Raw genomic sequence first — 24,492 nt, 5'->3', positions numbered from 1 at the left:
TATAAAGGAAGTCGCAATTATCATTTTATAAGAAATTTTACTAATTTTGAGGAAACTTAGTTTTAGTTTGTATTTTGTTTATTTTTACGAATGCTTTGTTATCGGTGAATAAAATTTTCTTGTTCAGTAGTAAATTCTTATACCCTGCGAAGAAAACAGTATGAGTAAAATTCCATGCCTTATTCTAGTTAATGAACTATTCCTAACTGCTTACAGTTTAGGATTTTTTTACTGAAACGAGTAAATTTTATTATTTTTCACAAAAATTTACCTTAATGGAAATAAAATGGATAAACTATATTGATGAAAAATTCTTCCTTTAGTTTCGAAGGCACTTTTTTCTGGGTGCTCGTTTATCCTTTTTATATTATTATAATATTCTAAATTTATTATGATATTACTAAATTAAAATAGTACATGTGAATTGCTTTGTATCTTTACATGAAAGAAGGCTAGGGTTAATACTAAAAAATTCTTAAAATTAAAGAAAAAGTCTTTAAATTTGTGGACTTTTTGTATCTAGACCACAAACCAAAAAAGCGTTCAAAAATAGAAGATGTTTTTCAACACTTTATTTTAAAAACGTATACATAGAATAAGTTCTACTTGTAGTCGAGTCTGAATTTGGAAATTGAAATTGTCGTTAGCGCATTTTTAAAGATCTTTGATACTTCATGAAGAAAAAGCTGAAAATTCCAAATCGGATCAATACCAAAATCATTAGTGTGCAAAATCTTTGGAACCGGACATGCTGTTTTTCAGTGTATGTAAGAAAAAATTGGGGCATTAGAGGGTTAATAGAATGGATTTACTTTTACGAAAATTGGACAACAATAGGTTTGTTTACGTAATTTTCCAATAAAACTTATTCAGTATAAGCCTGCAAGATAGTAAGAATGGGTTTTATTCTCTTGAGTAAAATTAGTAGAAGTGTATACGTTCACGAATTTATCATTAATTCACCGGTTTTAAACCCAATAAAACGAAAGATATTTATATTTTCTAATTCTAGTGCAATTGGATTTGTTGATGATTAACCAGCTGATAATTGCAAGTTTTTACTGGGAAAAATGTTTTTACGGGGAAAAATGTTTTTACTGTGAAATGTAAACGAAGGACTACCAGTAAAAATTTTTGATAGTAATCAAAATGTATCGAGTACGCAAACAGAGCTAATGTGATTTAAATATTGTTATAGTGTTACAGAAGTATAATTAAAATGAATACAATTAAAATAATATGCATTTTAAGTGAAATAAAGCCTTTAAGTTTGCTAAATTTCAATCAAAAATGTATCTTTTGATACAAAAAAAAATTAGCTCTAGCTATTTTTTAGCTTTTTGTTTTGGGGAAATCTAGCGGTTTTTGGTGAAACAATTCTGGCAACGCTGCCATTAACCCACTTGAGTTGCCCGAAACTTTGTAACTACATACTTGTACATGAACAGGTTTATACTTAGTTAATGGAATGCTTTGCTTTTGAAGGTTTCACAAATATTATAGGACAAATAAACCTGCCTTCAAATACCTATTGGACGTTTTAGCATATCACATTCCCCCTTTGGGGCTTTTGGATTATCCTCAATAGTAAAATTAAGTACCGTTGTACGCTTCTTTGCCAAACGTGGCTACTAAAAAGGGCGTGGGAAAAGATGGAAACATATCTGTAGCCGGAGCAAACTTTTAAAAGAAGTCATAAACATATTTGAAGAATGCATATGCCCAAAGTATTTTTCAAAGTATATTTCATCAAAACGGAAGAGAAAAAAGACAATTTCATTAGCTTTTTATGCCCGCCTTGCATACATAAGGTTGTGGGTTCGATTCCTGCTTCGACCGAACAACAAAAAGTTTTTCAGCGGTGGATTATACCACCTCAGTAATGCTGGTGACATTTCTGAGTGTTTCAAAGCTTCTCTAAGTGGTTTCAGTGCAATGTGGAACGCCGCACAGTGGTTCCAAATCGTTTTTTTTTTTTTTTTGGAAATAATCCTGTAACTTTTGAACGGAAAGCTGAAGTGTTTTCCTCTAAGTTTGCAATATAAATATAATAGTCTATCTTTTTACTCACGTTTGCTTAAAAAATTGAAAGAAATTGCTTCTGAGCTTAATATTTTTTTTAACTTTAAAATTGGCTTTATTTTATTTCACACTTGTTTTTCTACAATCTTCATTCAAACACCGACAAATTAAGAACTGTTGCTTCAATTACAGAAAAAATAACGGGATAATAATAAGAAGAAGACTTACTAATAATGCATAAAAAATTGTTTGTTTAAGGTAAACAAAACATTCTATTTATAGAACAGCAGGTGGCTCTATTATTTTTCACACCACTGTAAATCTATTGTCCGATATTCACTTACATGGCCACCAGAAACTAAATGCTCATTCCGAGACCACAGTTTTACTCCGATTTAAATTTTGCACAGGTAGCATAATTAACATTCTAGCTACGCATGCAGAGTTTGGTTGAAATCGGTTCAGATTTAGATATAGCCCCCATATATATCTTACGCCCGATATGCACTTATATGGCTCTAGAAGCCAGATATTTTCTCTGATTTGCTTCAAAATTTGCACAGGAAGTATATTTGATAATATCGCCAAGTGTGCCAAGTTTGATTTAAATCGGTTCAGATTTAGGTATAGCCCCCATATAAACGTACATTTGTAGGAATCCATTATTTTACCCGAGTTAGTGACGTTTAGTGCAAGTTTTTGGCGCATTTGGCTAAGCACGGATATAAATATAATACATCGTTGGAAAGGTATTTGAGAGAGATTTATTTCTATGCAATTGGAAAGAACAAAAAATACGAAACTTTGAAGTTTTTAGGGCACGGAACAATTTTTTTCAAAAATTCCGATTTTTTGGGAATTAAAAATATGAATTGAAACCTTAATAACTTTTGAACTAATTGTGATATCATTATGATTTTTATTGGTTTTTGCAGGGAAATTTGTTTTAAGAAACTGCTGAATATACCATTCCCAAAATTGGTATCAAAAATCCCCAATTATTGTATCTATATTATAACATGAAGGAGTACTATAATTTAAATGTAAAGCTTTTATTTTTTTTTTTTGGTGGCAACTCCCTTGATTTTTTTGGGGGGGATTATTTCCATCGTTTTCCCCTTTTATTGGCATTCGTAATACCAATTTTTCTCCCAGGGAAGAGTTTCACATGTTCGAAGTTGATTTAGAATAAGTAAAAAGAGAAAAAGAGAAAAATTCCCCGGGAGAGTTTGTTGAGAATAGGGGAACAGGGGAAAAGGGAATAGGGAAAAAATTCCCAAGGAGTTGTTATTCAGAATTAGGCTAAAAATATTACGACAGAATGAAATTGGTTCATAATTGCGGCTAAAATAAAATTTCATACCCGAGGTGACAAATTCTGGCGAGCAGTTTAGTAATGATTACAAACTGAAAGGGGTTGCAATTCATATCAGCCACCGTGTATGTCCCCAAAATTCCCCTCACACAAAATACAAGACAATCAAACAAGAGTTGTTTAATTGATTCATTTTCCTCCAACGTGACAACTCATTCAGTTCTCACCCACGCCATCGTAACAGAATTTTTAAGCAGCATGAGCTTACAGTAGCCAGAGGAAACCAATAGATTCTAGTTCCCAGGCACATGAATTGTACAGCTCAGCCATCTCATTGCGAGATTTGCGGTAGTGTATAATCGTTTTTATTGCAGGTAAGAGTATATATGTATGCCAACATTTGTTGGAACATTACTGATTAGGCAATCTTACTACTACTCTACTCCAAAACCCACTTTTCAATGCAATTTGGAACCATCGGTATTGAAATTTATATACCTTTTGATCTCCGGGATCTGTGAGAACCAGGTCTCAGAAAATTGTTTCAATCTTCTTTTCGAAAAGGGTTTGCACCAGAGTGTAATCCGCTACGTTTGACACATCTGGCATTAGTTTGAGAACTGCACTGTGCCCATTAATTTTTTCCGACTACAGCGATAGCTCGCGCTCCCGTTGTTGCAGCTGACCGCATAGCCAATATCCTTAAAGGAAATAGATGCAACATTTCATTATGGGAAGCAGTTCCGGCTTCAAGATCAAAAAACTATATAGCATTTAATGTCAAATCGCACAATTTTCGGTTTTAGTCTATACTTTTTCGCTATTGCCTTTTGCACGAGTACAAGGCTACGGTGGATTTTCTTTCTTCAATATTAAGCACATGTCCAATATAACATAACTGAGTGGAATTTTGGACACTCACCAAAGGGGCCGAGTTCCCCCCTAGATTTCCACTTGGTCATGCAGCTTTCAGTGAGATGTTGAAGGCTTTTGTAATCCGCTCCATCGTGTGATCGATATACCACACAGTGCTTATAGTTGTCCCGGGTCTTTCCGGTATCACGGTGACTCTCACAACATCCCTCGGTTAAGCTTTTGAGGCTGTAGAAAAATTCTCCACCAGACTATGTTCTTCACTGTCTGCATCTTTTGTTTTTCTCTCGACTTAGCAATAAAAGAGCGTAACTTATCGATATGCCTGCTACTACTGCCTATTGAACGTTTATCACAAATCAACGACAGCCGTGCCGTGTAGAAAATGACATATAACTCTGAGGCAGGATTTTCATTAGTTTTGTTCAGTTGCAATTACTTAATTAGTCATCTTACAACCCGGCCATCCTGTACTATCACTGTCCTCAGTGATCATGGCTCAATATTCATTTTCAGAAAACTTCGCTGCCACAGAACCAACAACCGCTCAACCTGAAATACGTCCAGGGAACACTAAATTAATCAACGCTCATTGTGAATCAACATCACAGAGCCGCTCAATCTTGCAACACCTAGGGAACAACCAAATAAACCGTCGCTCAATATGTACTACAATCACAGAGCCGCTCAACCACCAGGAAATAAAATTACGCTAACCAATGTGTAATACCTCCACAGAGCCTCTCAACCTAATAATAACAATAATACTTCTCGCTAATTTCTGAAATAAATAAAAAAAATAAAATAGAATAAATAATGGTATTCGAACTGTCCCATCGCCCACTTTCCCGCCCCTTTCGACCGACCGTGTGGGCCTCGTCCCCATAACGTAGGGACAGCGTACATACCATGACCCGGCCATGGCGGGGTGGAGGCAGAGGGATGTAACCAGATAAAGAGAAGGACTCATCATCCGGATATATTACATCACAAGACTAAATACTAGCTTATTCAACAAAAAATGTATTAGTTATCCAAATATGCTAAAATTCTGGACTTTATCACATCAATAATTAAGTTAGTATCAATTAGATGATAGATTGAATTAATATTAATGCACATCCTATGAATAGGCTCTACCGAAGCATAATTCGAACGTTGAAAATCAATGAAAAGGGACTGATAATTCCTAGATGCCTGAAAGGAATATTTATCGTAATCCCAGATATCAATTCCGAGCATGGAATATCACCACTAGCTCATCATAGAGCTCAACATCGCCCGCCGGCTCCTAAGAGTAGGCAAATGAATCATCCTCGATCTAGAAAATCACAGTTCGAATGAAGATGTCTCAAAGCGAACAACAAGAACTGCTTCTGAACCGATTCTATCCTATCAATGTAAACTTCATACTGAGGATCCCACACGATAGAGTCATACTCCAGAATGGGTCTAACAAGGGCGGTAAAAAGCCTCTTGGTAACATAAGGTTCCGAAAACTCCTTCGCCCAACGCTTTGTGAATACCAGAACTCCAGATGCCTTACTCACCATCGAATTAATATATCATTAAAATTAATACGATCCCTAACAATGCCAAGATCAACAAAAGAATCAACCTCTTCCAATAACGAGCCCTGTATACTATACCGAACATCAATAGACCTAGACCTGAAGATACGCATAAACTTGCATTTCCTCAAGTTCAAATCCAAACACCAAAGCTATCCAAATCATCCTGTAATAAATGCACCCGACCAGAATTATCGAACGAGGCGAATAACTTAACATCGCGTGCGTGTCTTTTTTTTTTTTTTTTTTTTTTTTTTTTTTTTTTTTTTTTTTTTTTTGCAAAATTTTGACGAAGTGAGTTCAGTATTTTTGTACCTAGAGTTTTTGAGTGGATTCGTAATTTTTCTTCTTAACTGTATTCTCTACAAAATTCTACGAATTCTAGAAGAAAAAAAATGTGTGCCCATGGGCATTCAACCGTCGAACGGAACGGACTTGTTTTTTTAATAGCGGATAAAATCATCGTAATAAGTACCTACTACGAATTTCAAGTGTGGTGAGATATTAGGCCGCCATGCAGCGAAATTCAAAGACATCCACTGGGTTGCTAACTTCAGGGCCCAGTGGACGGGTATCGACTGGAGTTACAAATTTGGGCAATGACCAAGAGTTAGGCCCAATTAGTCGATCTGTAGACGGGTCGACAGGTGGCGACACTTCGACAAGTCGAACCTTTTTCAAGGTAACGGCATCAAAAGGAGGTAATCCCTCACGAAAGAGATTCAAGGAACGCAGAAATGCTTTGTTTATCCTAAAGAAATTAGGATCAGTCGACCCAAGCACGTTGTCGGCTAAACAAAGCGATTCCTTAAAATGGGCTCAAGGAATTCTTGAGGCTGGAAAACGGGAACGATCACGGGATGAGCTGCCATCCTCCAAAAGGGATCAACGATCGTTTGCCTCAGTTGCTAAAGACAGCCTTGTGATGGCTATCATTAATAAAGGAGCATTGGACGGCATGGTTCCAAAGCAAAAATGGGAGGAAATTGAGAATGCTTTGTCTGGCGTCTACTCACAGGTGCTGGAAAAGTTTTCCGGCCCAGATCCTCGACACCAAGAGGCTGGTTGGTATCAAGGACGATTTAACCTAGTCGCATTTGAGGACCAGAGGTCTATAGAATGTTTTAAAGCTGCTGTGATACTAATTGGTGAAGTTTGGGAAGGAGCTGCCCTAGAGTTAGTCGAGAAGAAAGACATACCGGCTAGACCTAGAGCACATGCACACACAAAAGTTTTTCTCTGATTCAATCACCAAATTAATTGATCCAATTAATTTTTTAATTGAAATGTCTTCAATCACGAAAATGATAGTATCAATCACAGTTTTAATTGGGCATAGAAAAAATTCTTGATTAAAAAATTAATTGATTTTTTCAGCAAAATTCAATTAATTTTTTAATTGATTCAATTAAAAATTTAATTGATGTTGATTGCAAAACGCAATTAATTTATTAATTAAAAAAGGTAACTATTTTTAATTACTTAGTTAGATTGGCTTAGAGTTTTTATTTGGATTAACAAATGATTGTTTGAAATACATTTTTAATTAAAAAAGTAAAAAAAAATCAGCACTTTTTTAACTGAATTAGTCTTCCGAATTTGATTAAAAAGTTAATTGTATCAATTAATTACAAAGATTTAAGCCGCATGACCTTATTACTCGCTTTACAACCAGTTAAATTTTGCTTTTAATTTATGAATCATTAATTAATTAACATTACAAAATTCCTTAATTAAACTACTGGTTAGTCACTACTGTATAAAGAGACTAGTTGTAGTTAATATAAGCATAGTATGATTGTAGAAATTGCTTAAATAAACAAAAAAAAAAAAATAATTTTTTAATTAAACATTTTAAAAATTTCAATCATTGACTTAATTAACTTAATGTTTCTATCATGATTAACAAGTTAATTGTATCAATTAATTTATTAATTGAAAAAATTTTCAACTTCAATTAACTTTTTAATTGGAAATATTTTGGTGATATTTTTTTCTGTGTGCGTGGATACCTGCAAACCCTCCTGACCCTGAATCTATTTTAAATAGACTGAAACAATGCAATCCAGATCTTCCAACAGCTGATTGGAAGGTTGGCCATTTGGATGAAGTGGATGGACCAAGACGGCATGCAGTGTTTATATTGAACACTCAGTCTTTGCCACATCTAGCAAAGTCTCAGGGCCGTGTATGTTATGGCTTTCATTATATCCAAATGAAGGTATATAAAAACGATCAGCTAAAGGATTCAGAAATGGACAAGCCTCTGTCTGAATCAAAACTAAGCGGATCCTCTTGTGAAGTCGAGGGAGATATAAAATTATCTGATAAGAAAATTTTATTTTTTATTTTTATTAAACTTCTGAAGTCGAAAAAATGTACAGAATGAAAATTTATTTTTTAGTTGTCACAATTCTTATTTGAAAACCTACTCGAGTTTTAACCAAGTAGTATGTGGGTTCCCCACAGAGATACCAAAGATGCAGACTTGTATAGACACCGTATGCGAGAGGAGGTTTCTACTGCCTCGACACTCACCAAACTTGAACCTATGGTTACTGCGAGAGTCACCGAGATCTCTGAAGAGGACATTCTTGATGACTCGATTGAAACGGCTGATGTGACGGTTGTTGAAAATCTCGATGGTCCTACGGATCCTCCAGATAAATCTTCACCATTGTAAGGCTGCATGTGCTGCCTTAAAAGTTCTCCTGATGAAAGGGGACATCGATATAGTTCTTATTCAAGAACCATATGTTTATATACACAAAATATGTGAATTAAATACTCCGGGGTTCAAACTATTGCAGTATACTGGTAATGATGTAAATCGAGCCTGTATAATTGCTAAAAACGAGCTCAACTTGTTTCTGCTTCCTTCAATGTGCAATGCAGACACTGTCGTTGCCAATTTTGAAATAGCCAAATGCAAACATTGGGTATCTTCGGTCTACATGGGACATGACAGGGAAGATGCCTCCATGTACCGTTAACACCTTAGTTGAGGAATCATTGAAAACAAAGACAAAACTCATTGTGGGATGCGATGCAAATGCACATCATAGTATATGGGGAAGTGGCGACATTAATACAAGAGGAGAGTCACTCCTAGAGTTTATTTTGCGTACTACTTTGGTAGTTTGCAATAAGGGAGATGCCCCAAACTTTGTTACTAAAATCAGGCAAGAGGTTTTGGACATCAACTTGGCCTCGCAAGAACTGAATGAAATGATATCTGAGTGACAGGTTTTAAGTGAACATAGCTTCTCAGATCATCGCTACATCAGTTTCAAATTTGATGTTCATACCACCAAGACCATATTTCCGCCAAATGTTAGGAAAGCTGATTGGAATAGGTATAGGGAATCGTTCAATATGATGATACCGGAAATACCAGAGACAAATATGAGCACTGTGCAAGTTATCGAACACGCACTGGAGAGGATTACTAAGGCCTTCAACATTTCACTGAAAGCTGCATGCCCTAGAGGGAAGCCAATGGGGAAAATCGACCACCATGGTGGTCTACGGAGTTAGGTAATATTAGGAAATCGTGCAGGAAGCTCTTCAACAAAGCAACGTCCACCAGAGCTCCTGTGGATTGGGACGCTTACAAGAAGAATCTGAGAGGATACAAGCGAGAACTGAGAAAGGCTCATCATAACTCTTGGTATGATTACTGCAGCAGCATTGAGAATACGTCCGAGGCTTCCAGACTACGGAAGGTGCTAGCATCCACGAGCTCCGCTCCAGGTTTCATTAAAACATCGGAGGGCAATTGGACAACGTCCAGTGAGGAGACACTGGAGGTACTATTGGACACACATTTTCCCGGAAATCAGACGGTTGAACCATGCACTGGCGGTGCTACAGTGGCTCAGCGGTCGTTTCCTATCGAGGAAATTGTATCAGAATCTAGAATAAAATGGGCGTTAAATAGCTTTGGATCATTCAAATCCCCCGGACCTGATGGAATTACTCCGGCGGAGTTAAAAGCGGTGGCTGACAGAATTATCCCCTGGTTGTCGGCGATATATATAGGATGTATCAACTTAGCATATATTCCAGAAAAGTGGAGAGAATCAAAAGTCGTTTTCATACCTAAAGCGGGAAAAGCCTCTCACTCGAATGCGAAGGATTTCCGACCAATCAGCTTATCATCATTCCTACTTAAGACTCTGGAGAGGATGATAGATATTTATCTTAGAACTAGCGTCGATTCAAGTTTGCTCTCGAAACGACAACATGCATACTCGAAAGGAAGGTCTACTGAGACCGCATTACATGAACTAGTCAGCTTTATTGAAAGCTCACTATCTGTCAACGAATACACAATCGTGCATTTCTAGACATCGAAGGGGCGTTCAATAACGTCCATCCGAGCTCGATATTAAATGGACAGACAGCTCTGAATGTTGATCCAGGTATACTTAGGCTGTTAGACGAACTTCTAAGGAAGAGACGCATTTCAGCCACACTAGGACAAGCAAACATACAAAGGTATGTGAACAGAGGCACTCCTCAAGGAGGAGTTCTATCACCTCTTCTTTGGAATGTTGCTATAAACGACCTTCTGGTTTCCCTAGAAAAAGAAAGGATACAAGTGGTGGCATACGCAGATGATGTGGCGCTAGCAGTCAGGGGAAAATTCCCATCAACAGTTCGAGATATTATACAGAGAGCCCTCCGGATGACTGAGAAATGGGCGAAAGATAATGGTCTTGGGGTAAATCTTGCAAAGACAGAAATAGTCATGTACTGCAAAGATCGCAAAACTCCCACGGTTAGGCCCATTTCCTTAGGGGGTATTGAAATTCCCTTTAGGGAGTGTGCAAAATACCTTGGCGTTATTTTGGACAGGAAGCTGAACTTTAAGCTTAATATTGAAGAAAGGGCGAGAAAGGCAACTGTAGCTTTGTACTCGTGCAAAAAGGCAATAGGAAAAAAGTGGGGACTAAAACCAAAAATTATGCATTGGCTATACACGGCAGTGGTTAGACCTATAATGCTATATGGTGTTGTAGTCTGGTGGCCGGCACTTCAGAAACCGACTTGTTTAGATAAAGTTCAGCGTATGGCGTGTTTGTGTATTTCAGGCGCATTCAGCAAGACAGGAACAAATTCCCTTAATGTCATGCTGCATCTATTGCCTTTAGACATTTTGGCCAAACAGTCAGCTGCAACAACGGGTGTGCGGTTTCGCGAGCTATCGCTGTGGTCGGAAAAAAGTTACGGTCACAGTTCGGTCCTCAAAATAATGCCAGATGTGCCTAACGTAGTGGATTACACTTTGGCGAGTCCACTTTTCGACAAAAAGTTTGAGACTCTAATTCCCAACAGTGAGGCGTGGCGTACACGGACCCCGGGGAATAAAAGATATATAGATTTCTACACTGATGGCTCCAAATTGGATGGCCAAGTGGGTTTCGGAGTATATTCTAAAGATCTGGAACTTCGAATAGCGAAAAAATTACCTGATCACTGTAGTATTTTTCAGGCTGAAATATTAGCAATAAGAGAAGTGGTGAATTGGCTGAGAAGTAATGCTCCAAGCAATATTGGCATTAATATATACTCGGACAGTCAACCTGCAATAAAATCCTTGGACTCTGTGTTCCTCAACTCGAAAACGGCCATCGACTGCCGCAAATCTCTCAATGAGATGGCTGAGCAGCACAATATTCACCTAATATGGGTGCCTGGCCACAGGAACATACCGGGGAACTGCGAAGCAGATGAGCTAGCAAGGCTAGGAACTACCTTACATATTCCAGGGGAACTAGAATCTGTTGGTGTGCCTCTGGCTACCTGCAAGCTCTTACTGCGTGAGAAGGCTGTCATGATGGCAAATGTTCTATGGGAGAATTGTAAGGGTTGTAACGACACCAAGCAAATATGGCCCCATTTAAACTTAAACCGCACACTAGATATGCTAGTGTTCTCGAGACGCCAGATATCACTCCTGATATCTGCTATAACGGGTCGCTGCCTGATAGGCGATTTTGCAAAAACAATTGGTGCGAAGTATAATGATTATTGTATGAGCTGTCATGATGCGGAGGAAAAGGATTCAATAAAACACCTCTTGTGTGAGTGTCCTGCTTTTTGTGTAAGGCGTAAGCAAATTTTAGGGGCATATAGCTTCAGATTACTGGCGGACCTGGAAAACGTTAACTTAAGCAGTCTGCTAATGTTTTTGGACCAATCTGGTTGGTTGAACAGAAGAAAATAATCGAGAAGGTTCAACGGTTAAAACTAGAAGTGCCCATATGTAATAGGTACTTTTAGTTAATGTGGTATCACAATGGACTGAATAGTCGAAGTGAGCCTGAATCTTAATCGGGCTGCCACTTTAACCTAACCTAGGGGTTTATGGTTCTGGCTCATCTGGAGTTACAGGCAGGTGGGTCAATGCGTCTTCGAAATAGTAATGTTTTCCGTTTCCACGAGGAGGGAATATAACGTGTCTATACGTGGTGCATGTTCTTTCAATACGACCCATAGAGATCGTTTTACTGACTGAACTAAGCGTTCCCATGACCCTCCTGCCTAGAAATCCCATGGTCTAGAAATCCCACCTCACTTGATAACTCCTTAGCAAGACCAACAAGGTTAGTCCCATTATCACTCCGGATTTGTAGGTACCCCTCTTTTATTAATAAAATTTCTGATACATAGTCACTAGAGAGATCCGTAGCTATTTCTAAATGCACTGCTCTGATGGTTAAGCATGTGAACAATGCAACCCATCTCTTCTCACGTTGCCGCCTGATTGTAACATCTACGGACCCAAAATAGTCCAAGCCCACGTAGGTAAAAGGCCGTATGTATGGTGTTACCCGATCCACAGGAAGTTGGCCCATTATTGGCTGTTGTGGCGCCGCCTTTCTAATCTTACATTTGGTGCATTTCGATGTTACCTTATTAACGGCCGACCGAAGGGCTGGAACCCAATACCTTTGCCTAATCTCATTAATTACCGTACTGGTGTTTCCATGATGAAATTGACATTGATACCAATTTATCATGATATGGGTGAAATTGTGGTTTTTGGGAAGAATACATGGCTTTCGAGCTTCATACGTTATCGCGACTGCATTATCCAACCGCCATTGCACGCGCATTAATCCTTCATCCAGAAATGAGCATAAAGACTTTATATCGCTTGATCTGTCAACTAGCAATCTCTTTTCCAAGCATTTGTATTCCACGTGGAAAGATGACATCTGGACTAGACGACATAATCACCCTTATTCCTGAAGTCGCCCCCGCTCACGCCGTCGCTTTTTGTCGTCTGTCGCTTTTAAGTCGTCTCGTCATTCATTTGGTATTCCTGCGAAGTGGCGACGGCGACGACGACGATTACTTTTTGTACGAATTACAATACTCGGTAATAAAAGGCCGATATCACTAGAAAACAATCAGCTGATGTGCAAAAAAAGAATTTTAATTTTTTCATTTATTTCTGACGCAATTCTAAGTCGGAAAATCAAGAAAAAATATTTAATTTGACGCGGAAAAATGTGGATATATATTCGAGGACAGTTAAAGCTTCCAAAACTACAAAAATGGCGAGGACGCTGAGATCAATGGCACAAGGATCATCCTGAAAGAAAACAATCAGTTGATGTGCAAAACTGAATTTTAATTATTTGCGTTTAATGCTGTTTGTTTGTAATCCAATGTTGACTTGGAAAATCAAAATAAATGATAAATTTGGCTCGGGAAATGATTTAGATATCTACATTAGGACAATAACAACATCCGGCATATACAATTGGAACGACGTTGACATTATGTGTCCAAGGATCATTCAAAGTTCGACACAATTGTTACCTAAGTTTGATGCTAAATAAAATACATTGGCCTTGAAGGATTTCTATTAAAAATAAATGGAATTGAAAATCAACACGTTTACTTTAATTGTACCGTGTTCTTTTCTATGATTTAAATGTGATGACCATAACTGCTATGTGTACTGATTTTTCCCCATTTTTTTGTACTTGTTGAAGATTAGTCACTTTACTTACCTTTTACCAATTTCCATTTTTTACATTTATTTTTCAATTGTTCTTCAAAAATTAAACACTAAACTCGTCGCTGTTAAATTTAAAGGCGATTTTCTTCGATAGCAGAATATATCAACGAACGGAATACCAATTAGTGGCGACTGACGAAAAGCGACGGCGAGGGCGACTTCAGGAATATCTTTTCATGAATATCTTTTCAGCCCAATTCTCTTCTTCAATATTGAGGTCGCCTCTTATCTTCGTCTTCGAAACATTAGCATTATTAATGAACCGAAGGGCCCATGTCATAGCTCGTTTGAGTCTTCTAAAGTTGGAGAACCGAGAAAAATCAACAATTAGACCGTCCTCTGCGACTGCAGTCAGCACATAGTACTTTCATCTCAGCTCTGAAGAATCATGCTCATTGTTGACTATTTCCATAATTGGCCAAGTATTTTCTGGTTCTCGTAGAAATGAGGGTCAATTTTTCCAACGATTTTCGGGATTATACGTTTTCAACGGCCGAGTGGCGTCATCGGCTGGATTCATTGTTCCTGGTACCCATTTCCATTCATCTGCCACAGAACCTTCCAATATTTCACCTACACGGTTCGCAACATATTGCTTATATTTCCTGGCATCCGACTGGATCCACCTTAGTGCAGTATTATAATCTGTTTAGTATTGAACGCGTGTTACTTTCTTTTTTTGAGATTCAAATATATGATCTTTAAGGCGCACTGCGAACACTGCTGCTTGAAGCTCTAAGCGAGGAAAGGATTTGTATTTAGTTAGCAACAAATGTCTTTCCACAAATAAACAATACATTATACTCATCATTTCTCTTTATACGCCAATATGCGACAACAGTCATTGCTAGTTCGCTAGCATCGCTAAAGATATGTAATTCTTTAAATGTATTATTAAAATCATGACAGTAGCATCTTGGTATTCTAAAGTCCTTTACCTTTTTCATTTCGCACCACCAAGTAATTCACCTATCATACAGCTTATCAGGGAGATAATCATCCCACCTCATACCTCCATAATAACTGCATGAATATTTTCCCCGTCGCCGTCATATTAGCCACAAATCCAAATGGATCGAACGTAGACATAACAACGCTTAATGCTTCTCTTTTGGTCGGTTTCCTCCATAGTTCAACTACATCACTAGCCACACGATGGTATTTCAAAATAAAGATGAACTCGTCAGTGGAAGGGTTCCATTGCAGGCCCATAATTCTTTCCACTTTGTCGGCCGATACATCCAACATAGCGACCGGCAACTCTTCAAAGTTTTGCATGATTTGTTCGAAACCTGCTTGTTTATGAATATTTTGGACTTCTTTGGCGATTGCTATAGCTTCAGAATCGGATGGGAAACAATCCACGTAGTCGTCCACGTAGTGACGATCTATAATCGCGCTCATGACACGAGTGTTTCCGCAGCATTTTCGCATTGTCGTTTTTAATGTGCTGAGCAATTGTAGGTGAACATGCGGCCCAAAAAATCAATCTTTTCATGACACATTGCTGTACCGTGTTTTTATCAATTTCACTTTTCTCATTCAACCAATTATCAGAATAAATTCAGGCAGTTCACTAAACCCAAAAGTGAACCACACTTGAACCCTCCGAAAAAAGGTTTTACATGGTTAAGCTACAGTTGTAGTTTAGTCAATGCATGGTTTTAAGCTGAAATCAAAAACAACATTTTCACTTTTCCACAGAAATCTTTGGGCATTTATGTCTTCATCTCTAATTGCAACCTGTAAAAACATTTCACGTTTATCGCCGCATACCGCAACTGGAAATTCTCTAAGTTTATACAATACTGATATGAGCGAGTTGTTTAGATTGGGGCCAGTCCACAATCTGTCGTTCAACAATATACTGCTGCTGCATCAAAGACTATCCGAATTTTGCCTTTATGGGGATTTCTGACAGCAAAGTGTGATAAAAATAAGGTTTTTGGCGAAATTTGTGTCTCGACGATAGATAGCCGTTTCGCGTATCTGTTTCTAAACAAATCGTCCATCCTTTCATTATACTCTTCCTCAAAAGCTTTATCTTTCTAAAATTTCTTTTGAAGAATGTGATATCGATTCAGTGCCATCTGGTAACTCGAAGGGAAGCCTATGTTATTGAATTTCCATAACGAACCACACTCGTATCGAACAACCACATATTTTGTTGTAGCATGCGTAATTTCTATGGCCCTTTTATGGTATTTTGGAACGACGGGTTTAGTATTTAATTTTACACAGGATTCTACTTCGACATCATTTTCATTTGATCGTCAGATTTGTTCGACTACTACATTGGTACAACAAACCATTTTAGTATTTTTGTTTGTTTCACTTTTGTTTGTCCACTACCTGTATTTGTTGGAAACTGTTGGTACAGTTAAATAAGCGTGTGCAATACTAGTTATCATTTTGGGTTTCGCAGCAACGTAATCAATAATTGGCTTTTTTTTTAAGTGGAATATTTTTCGCCAGCTGGCGTTTCAAAATGCTCTGTGTGAATAATTCCAAATTATTCATGAGATATACTTTTCTCATGTTATATTTTTCGTTTGTGTTATCATGTGGGCTGACTACTACATCAATGACTTCGGTTCTTTCTGATATAGACTTGCTATTAAACCACTGCAATTTGAGCGTATCAGGTTTTCCCTTTATACCTAATTGTCGGGCTACTTCCCAGTCCAACATAGTTGCATTTGCTCCATCGTCTATGAAAGTGTATATCGAAACCTCTTTTTCCTGGTGGTATAATTTAATAGGGATGATCTGAAATAATACATTTGCACATTTTCCTCGGTTTATTTCATCTTTATGCCATAAGCGGTTCTGTTTGCGAGAGCACTGGTTTATACCACAAACGTTTTTTGCGAAGCACGGATTTACTTCGTGGTATGGTTTTAAACAACAGAAACATTGTCGTAGCTCCTTCACTTTTTCCACCTTTCATCAACATTCATACCTTGGAAAAAATCGCACTCGTGTATATACCCACAGCCACCTTGACAGATCAAACTTTTTTTCGTATACACTAACCATTGCATACTTATTTCCCTTTTGAGCAGAATTAAATTATTGACGTCTACCAGCTGCTTCTGTTGAAGTGCTCGGTAATACATCTGATACCATATTAGCAAGTCTTTTCATACAGTTTAGCCATTCACTAAATTACAGAATAATGGGTGCAGTCGTCATAGTAAAATATTTCTCAGCCCATTGCATTTGTTTACTTGGTGGTAGTTTCGACACTAATTCGCTTAGCAATGAGGAGTTGGACAAGTGATGATTGCCTTGAACTGATTTCAAACTCAGCTGTCTGTCGTGGCTCTAAAATCCTCATAAAATATTTGCCAGGTTTCGGGATGGCCTTCAAACTTTGGTAAGGGGTATATTTTCTTTGCTGCGATAGCTTGACTGCATTGGCTGTGGAATGAACAATTGGTATTGGACTCACGTGGGATGCGTTCTTCTCCGGCATTGTTTTGTGGCTGCATATTTTCGGATATGGAATTTGCGGTTTGAGCTGACTGGAATTCCTGCCTTAGCTCATTAATCGAACTTCTCGTCTGGTTATTATTTGCCACAATCAAGCTATGTAGTGCTGTCATCTGTCGCTGAAACTCCCTCTGCATTTCCAATATTTGCTTTGATACATCTACCTGTGATACTTTATGTGGTGTGTTGGAGTTCTGCGTTTCCATAATTTGTTTTGATCCATCTGTCTGCGATACCTTTTGTGGTGCAAAGGCGTTCTGATTTTCGGCTGCATTCTTTGGCGTACAGGGTTTTGAATTTACTATTTGCTGTGGCTCCATGATTAATCTGGCTGGTGGAATGCCTTTATTTTTCCTTTCGCTTCTTCTCACGGTCGTAGATTCGTTCATACATACATAAGTATGGATGCCCTTGATGTATGTATATAATCCAATTCTAACTGTTTCTACTGTATGCGCTGTAGTGACTTTGGCAGAATATGATGTTGATGCATATAATTGGCGGCAGATATGGTGTTGCACAGTCTCCTACTTCGTACAATAAATGGCGGCTGAATAAATGCAACGTTATTGGCGAGTCGATTAAAGAGTTGTTTACCAACAAGAACAAACAAATGGACGGCGAGTACTTTAGGCTTGGTTTTTTCTCTATTAAATACAAATACATTAAATTTATTTCTTGAACAAAAAATAGAATATTTACTTAGTCGGTTAACACACTCCTCCAAACTCAAGACACAATCTGCTTGTGGGAACATGATAACTCTTAAAAATGATCACTTCCATTACATCAGTTGACAGTTGACAAATAACAGTTTACAACTCAATTCCCAACAAAGCATATTACTCGCCGATATTTCCCAATAAACACAAATGTTTGAAAAATACTCAATTTAAACAATTTTTCAAACATTTTTTCAAAGGATTAGTGTAATATACAAGTTGAGAAATTGTTGAGAAAATCGCGTTCTCAACAAAAAACAGACATTACCCTCAACAGTAAAATTCAACACATTAGTATTAATAATTTCTCAAGTGTAATCCTCAAATTGAAATGCATCGCTACTCAATAATTTCTCCAACAATTTACGATGCGAGCCAAATTAAAAATTAATATCGTTACAAATACTTCTCAACCAAAATTTGTATGAATGATATCCCAATTTCAAATTGAAAGTCAAAGCCAAAATTCTATGAATTTTGTATAATTTATTAATTTTCATCAAATTAAAATATATAATAATACACTACACTACATAATACACTACAATAACAATTGAAAAATAATAATCTTATTGAACATATCAACAAATAAGAACAAAACAACAAACAACAAAACTTTAAATATCTTAAACATTATTTGTAAACACTTTTGCATTGATAATTCGATTTCCTTCCTGTTGGTGTCATAAAACAGCATTAATATTTATTAATATGCGGGCAATTTGAAATTAGAACGTGCTGGACCGCGTGTTAGAATAGATTTCCAGCAGAAGGAATTCACAAAATATCCATTTTAAACAGATAAAAGGATGTAAATTAAACTGACGATGTGATGCACATTTTCATCCAGAAGTTGTTGATTTTAACAATTTGTTGTTTTTAACAATTTTAATTGGTAGCACTTTGAAATGTTTCTGGAAACTTTTTCTTGTCGACAAGCCACTCATTTTTCATTGGTCAGCTTCTTAATGTTTGCAAGAATGTAGCATCCAAAGATTTTAGTTTTCTGCAAAGAGATTTAAATTTAGTGACTTCTCTAAAGTGTTGATTTAATTTTTCATGTTAACTTACCAATTATTATAAACTATTTGAAGCAGTTCAACATTTTTTCATCGGTCAGCTTTTTAATGTTTTCAAGAACGTAGAATCCATAATTTTAGTTTTCTTCAAAGAGATATACATTTAGTGACTTCCTTAAAGTTTTATTTAATTGTTTATTTTCACTTACCTATTATTATAAACTATTTGGTGTAAATTCAGTTATTTCTAAAATTTACCAATTTTTTTACTTCTTCCAATTGACCACGAACTTAGTTGCACAAATAAGTATTGAAAACCACATGGTTTTTTCGTTGCATTTTAGGGTAGTGTTTTGTCAAAATAATCTTTGCAAGAATGTAGCATCCAAAGATTTTAGTTTTCTGCAAAAATATTTAAATTTAGTGACTTCACTAAAATGTTGATTTAATTTTTCATATTGACTTACCAATTATTATAAACTATTTGAAAGAGTTCCAGTTAACATTTTTTCCAACATTTTTTCATCGGTCAGCTTTTTAATGTTTTCAAGAACGTAGAATCCATAATTTTAGTTTTCGGCAAAGAGATATACATTTAGTAACTTCCTTAAAATTTTATTTCATTTTTTATTTTCACTTACCTATTATTATAAACTAAAGGGTGATTTGTTAAGAGCTTGATAACTTTTTTTTAAAAAAAAACGCATAAAATTTGCAAAATCTCATCGGTTCTTTATTTGAAACGTTAGATTGGTCCATGACATTTACTTTTTGAAGATAATTTCATTTAAATGTTGACCGCGGCTGCGTCTTAGGTGGTCCAGTTGCTGGCTTATTTCTGTAGACTTTAGACTTGACGTAGCCCCACAAAAAATAGTCTAAAGGCGCCAAATCGCATGATCTTGGTGGCCAACTTACCGGTCCATTTCTTGAGATGAATTGTTCTCCGAAGTTTTCCCTCAAAATGGCCATAGAATCGCGAGCTGTGTGGCATGTAGCGCCATCTTGTTGAAACCACATGTCAACCAAGTTCAGTTCTTCCATTTTTGGCAACAAAAAGTTTGTTAGCATCGAACGATAGCGATCGCCATTCACCGTAACGTTGCGTCCAACAGCATCTTTGAAAAAATACGGTCCAATGATTCCACCAGCGTACAAACCACACCAAACAGTGCATTTTTGGGGATGCATGGGCAGTTCTTGAACGGCTTCTGGTTGCTCTTCACTCCAAATGCGGCAATTTTGCTTATTTACGTAGCCATTCAACCAGAAATGAGCCTCATCGCTGAACAAAATTTGTCGATAAAAAATCGGATTTTCTGCCAACTTTTCTAGGGCCCATTCACTGAAAATTCGACGTTGTGGCTCGTTAGTAAGTCTATTCATGATGAAATGTCAAAGCATACTGAGCATCTTTCTCTTTGACACCATGTCTGAAATCCCACGTGATCTGTCAAATACTAATGCATGAAAATCCTAACCTCAAAAGAATCACCCTTTATTTAGAGCAAATTCAGTTATTTGTCTAAAATTTTCCATTTTTTTATTTCTTCCACTTGACCACGAACTTCGTTGCACAACGAAGTATTAAAAACCACATGGTTTTTGCATTGCATTTTTAGGGTAGTGTTTTGTCAAAGTTTTCTCATATTATCTTCAACACCTTTTCAATGATTTCGTCAACATTTTGGCAAATTGAATGTAATTCGCAACCAATTTGAAGATGTATTGAAGATGAGCTGTTTCAAGTCAAGTTGAATTTATATTGAAAATTACATTTACCCTCAAACTGAAAAGTTGTTGCATTTGAAAAACGCTCATCCTGTGTTTATTGGGTTGTGTTTATTGGGATATTAAATTTTCTTTCGATCTGGCAACTCCTTCATATAGAAGCAGGTGTTCAAAAAAGACGCATCCGCAATTTTTTTTACAATGCAAAAATTAGAAATGCGTGCTGTCATTAAATATTTACATAAAAAAGGTTTATCGGGAAAAGAAATTCATAATGATATGGTGAATGTGTTAGGTGAAAGTGCTCCTTCATATGCAACAGTAAAAAATTGGGTTGCTGAATTTAAACGTGGTCGTACAAACATTGAAGGTGAACCAAGTAGTGGACGTCCAAAAACAGCAACAACAACAGCAATTGTAGCCAAAGTGCATGATATGGTATTAAATGATCGACGAATAAAAGTGCGTGAAATTGCTAATATCATGAGCATCTCAATCGAGTCCATTTAATTTTGCATGAAGAAGAACTACAGATTTGTTTTCTTTATTATTATTCATCTGTGGATATGGAGTAATCCTTACAGACTAACAATGCTATTCTGCAATATTTACAAATGGTATCTTATTCCTAAGTATTTAATAATAGTGTAATATTTCTTTTTATAGTATATTTATCTTCTGAAAGATCAAAATATTTATAGTATTTATTAAACTCATCACATAGTCGGCAAACAAGATCGCTATTTTCAAAGTTTGTGCGAAAATGCTGAATGCGAATCAGTTCAAAATTACGAGTAGGTCTTGACGGTATATTGAATGAGATACTGTTAAGAAGGAATTCAGATTTAAATCTACCATTAATTTTCAGTGTAGGCAATTTGACAAGTGAAAGTATTTCCTTGTAAGATGGCATTGTTTGATGAGTCCAGTTGTTCCGACGTAAACAAAACAGTAGAAATTGCTTTTGTACAGATTCAACACGGTTGCAGTGTATTTGATACTGTGGGTCCCATATTACAGATCCATATTCAAGGATTGTTAGTTAACAGTCGATCAAAACGCATAAGAATGAACATTTCTCAAGCTTGTTTGGATCGTTTTAAGCGAAATAAAATGGATTTTAAGCGCAAGACATGGATTCACCACTATACTCCAGAGACAAAAGAACAATCCAATCAATGGACTGAAGCTGGAGGAAGTGCCCAAAGAACATTTAACTAAAAGTACCCATTACAATGGGCACTTCTAGTTTTAACCACTGAACCTTCACTATTATTTTCTTTTGTTGAACCTACCAGATTGTTCCAAAAACATTAACAGACTGCTTAAGTTAAAGTTTTCCAGGTCCGCCAGTAATCTAAAGCTATATGCCCCTAAAATTCGCTTACGCCTTACACAAAATGCAGGATACTCACACAAGAGGTGTTTAATTGATTCCTTTTCCTCCGCATCATGACAGCTCATACAGTAGTCATTATACTTCGCACCAATAGTTTTTGCAAATTCGCATCGCGAAAATCCGAGCTACTCGCACGCAAAGCTGGCAAAATCGCTAAAAGTTGCCAAATCCAGCCAGGAAGTCTGGATCGGGGGGAACTCGAAAACCGGAAGCCGCTGAGACGACAAAGAGAGTTGCCGGTAGTTTCAAGCGAAACCCTAACCTCTCTCTCCGAGATTCCGCAAATAAGCTGGGTGTATCGTCTACAACCGTGCATCGAGCCAAAAAACGAGCCGGACTATCGACTTACAAGAAGGTAGTGACTCCAAATCGCGATGATAAACAAAATACGACGGCCAAAGCGCGATCCCGGAGGCTGTACACGACGATGCTGACGAAGTTTAACTGCGTGGTAATGGACGACGAAACCTACGTCAAAGCCGACTACAAGCAGCTTCCGGGACAGGAGTTTTATACGGCAAAAGGAAGGGGAAAGGTAGCAGATATTTTCAAGCACATAAAACTGTCAAAGTTCGCAAAGAAATATCTGGTTTGGCAAGCCATCTGAACCTGTGGCTTGAAAAGCAGAATTTTCATAGCTTCCGGGACTGTCAACCAAGAAATTTACGTGAAAGAGTGTTTGAATAAACGTCTGCTGCCTTTCATGAAGAAACACGGTTGTTCCATACTGTTTTGGCTGGATTTGGCATCTTGCCATTACGGTAAAAAGGCCATGGAGTGGTACGCCGCCAACAACGTGCAGGTGGTTCCCAAGGACAAGAACCCTCCCAACACGCCAGAGCTCCGCCCAATTGAGAAATACTGGGCTATTGTCAAGCGGAACCTAAAGAAGACCAAAAAACTGCTAAGGACGAGCAGCAGTTCAAGGCAAACTGGCTTTCTGCGGCGAAGAAGGTGGACAAGGTGGCTGGTGTCAAGCGTGAGGCCCGGCAATTCGGATTTGGAAAAGCGAAAGCCTAACTGAATATTTTTCCTGAATTTTATACTAATTGAACTTGAAAAAGAAATTTAATTTGATTTTTTAAATAAACGATTTCACCGATTTACACGCGTTTTCCCTTGACCAAATTTTGACCGTATCACCCTTTAGCATATCTATTGTGTGGTTCAAGTTTGAATGGGGCCATATTTGCTTGGTGTCGTTACAACCCTTGCAATTCTCCCATCGAACATTTGCCATCATGACAGCCTTCTCACGCAGTAAGAGCTTGCAGGTAGCCAAAGACATGCCAACAGATTCTAGTTCCCCTGGAATATGTAAGGTAGTTCCTAGCCGGTATGTTCCTATGGCCAGGCACCCATATTAGGTGAATATTGTACTGCTCAGCCATCTCATTGAGAGATTTGCGGCAATCGATGGCCGTTTTCGAGTTAAGGAACACAGAGCCCTAGGATTTTATTGCAGGTTGACTGTCTGAGTATATATTAATACCAACATTTTTTGGAACATTACTTCTCAACCAATTCGCCACCTCCCTTATTGCTAATATTTCACCCTGAAAAACACTACAGTGATTAGGTAATCTTTCCGCTATTCGAAATTCCATAGCTTTAGAATATACTCCGAAATCCACTTGTCCATCCAATTTGGAGCCCTCAGTGTAGAAATCTATATATCTTTTATTCCCCGGTCTGTGTACACCACGCCTCACTGTTGGGAATTACAGTTTCAAACTTTTTGTCGAAAAGTGGTTTCGCCAGAGCGTAATCCACTACGTTAGACACACCTGGCATTATTTTGAGGACCGAACTGTGACCGTACATTTTTTCCGACCACAGCGATAGCTCGAGCAACCGCACAGCCGTTGTTGCAGCTGACTGTTTGGCCAAAATGTCTAAAAGCAATAAATGCAGCATGACATTAAAGGAATCTATTCCTGTCTTACTGAATGCGCCTGAGATACGCAAGCACGCAATACGCTGAACTTTATCTAAACCTGTCGGCTGCTGAAGTGTCGGCCACCACACTACAACAGCATATAGCATTATAGGTCTAACCACTGCCGTGTATAGTAGATAGGGTCACGGCCTAAGGAAAAAAAAGTTGATGCGGTCACCCCCCAGTTTTGTAGCATATTCGAGGACAATTTCAGAACACCAAAACTTTTTCTATGCAGCGGATTTCGTGGATGCTATGCTGCAGTCTAATTGCCCTCCGATGTTTTAATGAAACTTGGAGCGGAGTTGGTGGATGCTAGTACCTTCCGTAATCTGGAAGCCTCGGACGTATTCTCAATACTGCTGCAG

General features: G+C 37.5%; 1 protein-coding gene and 1 long non-coding RNA gene across 6 annotated transcripts in view; one reads left to right on the top strand and one right to left on the bottom strand.

The window, feature by feature from the left end:
* The window catches only part of E(bx) (nucleosome-remodeling factor subunit NURF301 E(bx)), a 154,798-nt gene that overhangs the window by 93,858 nt on the left and 36,448 nt on the right, over positions 1 to 24,492 (top strand). The window lies entirely within an intron of this gene.
* Positions 18,503 to 19,420, bottom strand: LOC142233221 (uncharacterized). Its single transcript, XR_012721360.1, has 3 exons — positions 19,265 to 19,420; positions 19,108 to 19,200; positions 18,503 to 19,042 (listed from the first exon to the last, which is right to left on the bottom strand). It is a non-coding gene; the product is annotated as an uncharacterized LOC142233221 (long non-coding RNA).

Source organism: Haematobia irritans, chromosome 4, assembly GCF_050003625.1.
Source record: "Haematobia irritans isolate KBUSLIRL chromosome 4, ASM5000362v1, whole genome shotgun sequence".
In the NCBI taxonomy this organism is placed as follows: Eukaryota; Metazoa; Arthropoda; class Insecta; order Diptera; family Muscidae; genus Haematobia; species Haematobia irritans.
This window is presented reverse-complemented; position numbering and strand designations above follow the sequence as displayed.